This window comes from Gorilla gorilla, chromosome 3 (genome assembly GCF_029281585.2).
Source record: "Gorilla gorilla gorilla isolate KB3781 chromosome 3, NHGRI_mGorGor1-v2.1_pri, whole genome shotgun sequence".
In the NCBI taxonomy this organism is placed as follows: Eukaryota; Metazoa; Chordata; class Mammalia; order Primates; family Hominidae; genus Gorilla; species Gorilla gorilla.
Window position 1 is genome coordinate 17,315,245 of NC_073227.2, and position 6,152 is coordinate 17,321,396.

The window sequence follows — 6,152 nt, forward strand, 5'->3', positions numbered from 1 at the left end:
AACTAAATCCTAGCTCTAAAGGCACCAGGCTGATTAAAAAAAAAAAAAACAACTCTGGATCTTCTTTGTTTTGGACTCTACCTACCTCTAAATGACATTTCTGTGTCCTATGAGATGATTAGAATGAAAAAGATCCTGAGCACGAAAGAGCAGATACTGTGTGATTCTGTGTATGTCAGGGTGTCAGCTGTGACGCTGCTGACATTTTGGCTCAGCAATTTCTCTGTTGTACGTGTGGGGGTTCCCTGTGCATTTTAGGATGTTGAGCAGCATTCCTGGATCCCTGGACTCACTGGATGCAGTAACACAACTCCCCCCAAGTAGACACAACCCCCAATGTCTCCAGATACTGCCTAATGTCCCCAGGGGGCAAAATAGCCCCATCTGAGAACTGCTGCTTTCATAAAGTACAATGTCAGGTGAAATAGGTGGAGGCTGTTTGTAGTCAGGGGTTAGTAGAGATGGAAGAGACCCCAGGAATATCATGGAAGGGTCTGTAATATTTTGTTTCTTGAATTGGGTGTCAGTAATATGGAGATGTTCAGGTTTTTTTTTTTTTGTTATTGTTTTTTTGAGGCAGGATCTTGCTGTGTCACCCAGGCTGAAGCACAGTGGCACCGTCACAGCTCACTTCAGCCTCTGCCTCCTGGGCTCCAGCAGTCCTCTCACCTCAGCCCTCCCGAGTAGCTGGGACTACAGGTATGTGCCACCACTGTTGCCTAATTATTTATTTATTTATTTATTGTAGAGAGGAGTGTCTCACTATGTTGCCCAGGCTGGTCTCAAGCTCCTGGGCTCAAGCAGTCTGCTCATCTCGGCCTCCCAAAGAGCTGGGATGACAGGCATGAGCCCCTGCGTCTGGCCAGTATGTGCAGTTTGTAAGAAAAGTACTGTGTTGACCTCTTCTATGTGCACATTTCTTTAAGTAATAATTCAATAAAGCCTTTAGAAAAATTGGTCATAATAGGAGTGATCTGTAGAGTGATTGGCATGAAAGCTGATCACCTTAATTTGAACTACTCTGAAATGAGCACCAGGGCCACCAAGAGGACCCTTTCAAGGTGTCATAGCCAAGGAGAGGAGTGTGTTGTGTACATCTCTGCATAAGGGATTTGCTGGTTACATGGAAGGATGAAGCCTCCTTCTGAGGACAGAAGCAGCAAAGCAAGTGGAAGCCCAAAGCATTGAGCTTTCCAAATGGACTTTGCTAAAATCTTGTGGATGACTCATGCTCTTAACATACACCCATGTACATATTGTCCATATACACATTAATTCTGTAACAAGGCCCACACTTAAGGTTTTTTTTTTCTTTTGAGACAGTCTTGCTTTATTGCCTAGGCTAGAGTACAGTGGCATAATAGTGACTCACTGCAACCTCCGCCTCCTGGGTTCAAGCAATGCTTGTGCCTCAGCCACCTGAGTAGCTGGGACTACAGGTCACAACACCATGCCTGGCTAATTTTTGTATTTTTAGTAGAGACGGGGTTTCACCATGTTGGCCAGGCTGGTCTCAAACTCCTGGCCTCAAGTGATCTGCCCACCTCAGCCTGCTAAAGTGTTGGGATTACAGGTGTGAGCCACTGCGCCTGGGCCCATACATAATGTTTGAGATGACATAGAGAAACTCTGGCAGGACTGAGGAATTGGGCCATAGTATCTGGGAAATATGCACAATTTCTGGAATCTTCTCTACTTCCAGAGTTCCCACTTTCTGTCTCCTGTTTATTCAACAAACTTGTATGGAACCACAGTGTGTCTAGAACTTGCCAGGTGTGGAGGATGAAAAGATGACTGAGATCGGACATGGTGGCTGATACCTGTAATCCCAGCACTTTGGGAGGCCAAGGCAGGCGGATCACTTGAGGGCAGGAGTTTGAGCACAGCCTGGACAACATGATGAAACGTCTCTACTAAAAATACAAAAATTAGCCAGGCATGGTGGCATGCACATGTAGTCCTATCTACTTGGGAAGCTGAGGCAGGAGAATCGCTTGAACCCAGGAGGCAGATGTTGCAGTGAGCTGAGACCACACCGCTGCATTCCAGCCTGGGAGACAGAGCGAGATTCCATGTCAAAAAAAAAGATGACTGAGATACAGACTACCTCAGAGTTGACTCTAACAAAAATTACGTAAGAGCGCAAGGTCTAGCTGGGCCGGCACCTTGGTCGGCCTCATCCTGCAGCGTCTACTAGAATGAAGAACACTTTTTTCTTTACCCATGAAAATGTTTTGTGCTTCATACCCACAAGTGCAATTTGTGTTAATTCTGCAAAATTTGCCGCATAACTCTGCCTGTATTCTTAGCATTTTTCCTTTGAGAGATTTCTCAGCACATCATCTTTGGACAATGTGGAATTGGAAATTTACTTAGAGTCAACAACAAGTACAGGAAAGTCAGTTCTTAAGAGTTAGGTTTTCAAAGACAGTGGATAAAATAAAAAATCTAGTACAGTCAAGATTATACGTGCAAATCCCCTCATCATTCGTAAAGTTTAGCAGTCAGTCTTACCGTGGCTCACCAGGTCCAATCCATACTTCTTCCTCCACGATTGGAGCAGAGGGTGATTTTTTTCTGAGCAACTGATGAAGTCATTTAGAGACCATTTGCAGTAGGAGCCCTGTGTACTAGAGACCAATCAGTGTGCCCTCATGGCAGCATTTCTGCCTCTCTCCCTCTTTGTTCTTGCCAAGTACCCACAGTTCATTTTCCATAGATTGAAAGAGCCCAAGTTGGGCCTATATCTAGGAGTACAATTGCTGGGTCATTTGGTAACTCTATGTAGAATTGTTTGGGAAGTTGTTAAACTGTTTCTCACAGTGGCTGCACCATTTTAATTCCCACCAGCAGTGTATGAAGGTTCTAATTACTCTGCATCCTCACCAACATTTGTTATTTTGTTTTTTTTTTGTTTTTGTTTTTGAGACAAAGTCTTGCTCTGTCGCCCAGGCTGGAGTGCAGTGGCACAATCTCAGCTCACTGCAACCTCTGCCTCCAGATTCAAGTTACTCTTCTGCCTCAGCCTCCCGAGTAGCTAGGATTATAGGCACCTGCCACCATGCCTGGCTAATTTTTGTATTTTTTTAGTACAGACAGGGTTTCACCATGTTGGCCAGGCTGGTCTCAAATTCCTGGCCTCAGGTGACCCAACTGCCTCTGTCTCCCAAAGTGCTGGGATTACAGGCATGAGCCACTGCACCAGACCAATTTTCTCTATCTTCGATTCTAGCCATGCTTGTGGGTATGAAGTGGTATCTCATTGTGTTTTGATTTCTGTTTCCCTGATGATGAATTTCATTGAGCATCTTTTCATGTGCTTATTGACCACTTGTATGTCTTCCTTGGAGATGCGCAATATTTTCATATTCAAAAATGAAAGCACAGGTCTACACAAAATTTTTTACATTAATAATTACAGTAGCATCACTCCTAATAACCCAAAGAGAGAATTAATCCAAATGCCCATCACCAGATGAAGAGATACACCTATTGTTGTCTACCCACATGGTGGAATATTATTTGATCACAAAAAGGAGCAAAGCACATACGCTACAGCGTGGATGAGCCTTCAAAACAGATGAAAGATCACATTCTACATGATTTCGTTCAGATGGAAATCTATAGAAATAGGAAGTCGATTAGTGGTTGCTTAGGGCTGGTAGGGGCATGGGAGGATGAGGGTGTTAGCTAAAGGGTATGAGGTTTCTTTTTGAGGTCATGAAATGTTCTAAAATTGACTGGTAATATTTGTGTATATCTCTGAATATATTAAAAACCATTGAAATGTAAAAAATGCAAAGAAAAAACAGCCCAAGTTGCAATTTTATTCAGCACTTGATTGGCTTTAAAAATAGGTTCCAGGCTGGGCATGGTGGCTCACACCTGAAATCCCAGTGCTTTGGGAGGCTGTGGTGGGAGGATTGCTTGAGGCCAGGAGTTCCAGGCCAGCCTTGGTAACATGGGAAGACCCTGTCTGTACAAAAAAAGAAAGAATAAATAACAGCTGGGTGCAGTGGCTCACACCTGTAATCCCAGCACTTTGGGAGGCTGAGGCGGGCAGATCACCTGACATCAGGAGTTCAAGAGCAGCTTGGCCAACATCCTGAAATCCCGTCTCTACCAAAAATATAAAATTTAGACTTTTGGTACTCTGAGCAGCACCATGGCGGTTGTTAAGAACAAGTGTCTTATGAAAGGTGGCAAAAAGGGAGTTAAGAAGAAAGTAGTTGGTCCATTCTATAAGAAAAATCAGTATGATGTGAAAGCACCTCCTGTGTTCAATATAAGAAATATTGGAAAGACTTGGTCACCAGGACCCAAGGAACCCAAATTGCATCTGATGGTCTCAAGGGTCTTGTGTTTGAAGTGAGTCTTGCTGATTTGCAGAATGATGAAGTTGCATTTAGAAAATTCAAGCTGATTACTGAAGATGTTCAGGACAAAAACTGCCTGACTAACTTCTATGGCATGGGTCTTACCTGTGACAAAATATGTTCCATGGTTGAAAAATGTTCAACAATGATTGAAGCTCATGTTGATGTCAAGACTACAGATGGTTACTTCTTTCATCTGTTTTCTGTTGGTTTTACTAAAAAACACAACAATCAGGTACTGAAGACCTCTTATGCTCAGCACCAACAGTATGCCAAATCCAGAAGAAGATGATGGAAATCATGACCTGAGAGGTGCAGACAAATGACTTGAAAGAAGTGGTCAATAAATTGATTCCAGACAACATTGGAAAAGATATAGAAAAGGCTTGCCAATTTATCCTCTCCATGATGTCTTCATTAGAAAAGTAAAAATGCTGGAGAACCCTGGGTTTGAAAGGCATGGAGCTTCGTGGTGAAGGTAGTAGTTCTGGAAAACCCACTAGGGATGAGACACATGCTAAAGTTGAATGAGCTGATGGATATGAACCACCAGTCCAAGAATCTGTTTAAAGTTCAGACTTAAAACAGTAGCAAATAAGAAGTCCTATTTGTGAAAAACAAACAAGAAACAACAATGAAAGAGCAAAATTAGCGTGGTGTGGCGGTGCATGCCTGTAATCCTAGCTACTCAGGAGGCTGAGGCACGAGAATCACTTGAACCCGGGAGACAGAGGATGCAGTGAGCCAAGATTGCACCATTGCACTCCAGCCTGGGCAACAGAGTGAGACTCTCTCCAAAAGGAAGAAAAAAAAAAAGTATCCGGGCTTGGTGGCATGCGCTTGTAGTCTCAGCTACTCTGAAGGCTGAGATGGGAGGATGGATTGAGGCCAGGAGTAATTTGAGGCTGCAGTGAACTATGATTGTGACACTGCACTCCAGCCTGGACTGCAGAGCAAGACCCTGTCTCTTATACATACATACATACATACATACACGCACACACACACACACACACACACACAAACATATATACATACATACATACATACCCAGGCTCTACCTCTGGTGATTCTGACTCAGTAGGGTGGGGTATCCCCTAGGGATCCTGCTGTTCAGCCTGGTCTGAGATCCACTTTTCATTGGGAACTGAGACACTGGCTGTGAGCCTTTCTGTCCTGTGATGTAGAGGTCATGGCGATGCAGGTTCAAGCTTAAGGAGACATGACTGTGCGTTAGGTGTTGTGCTGAGCATCATCTCTTACTCTCACAGCAACATCCTTAGAAGGTTAATGATGTGTCCCCTCTCTGCAGATGAGGAACTGAGCTTTCAGAGGAGTTTAGCTTGTTCAAAACTTATTCTTCCTATTGGAAACTTTGTACCCTTTGACCAGTGTCTCCTATCCCCTCCCTTTCCTTCACCCCAGCCCCAGATAACCACTGTCCTACTCTCTATTTCTGTGAGTTCAACTTCTTTAGATTCCACATATAAGTAAAATCATGCAGTATTTGTCTTTCTGTGCCTGGCTTATTTCACTTAACACAATGTCTTTCAAGTTCATCTATGTTGTTGAAAATGACAGGATTTCTTTCTTTTTTAAGGGTTAATAGTATTCCGTTTTGTGTATATAGTACATTTGCTTTATCCTTTCATCCACTGATGGACACTTAGGTTGATTCTATATCTTGGGTATTGTGAATAGAGCTCCAGTGAACATAGGAATGTAGGGATCTCTTCGACATATTGATTTTGATTTTTTTTGGTCTATATCCAGAAG

At 43.3% G+C, this 6,152-nt stretch overlaps 1 pseudogene; it reads left to right on the plus strand.

The window, feature by feature from the left end:
- Positions 1-4,117: 4,117 nt before the first annotated feature.
- On the plus strand, positions 4,118-5,910 carry LOC129533228 (small ribosomal subunit protein eS1-like; annotated as a pseudogene).
- Positions 5,911-6,152: the final 242 nt, after the last annotated feature.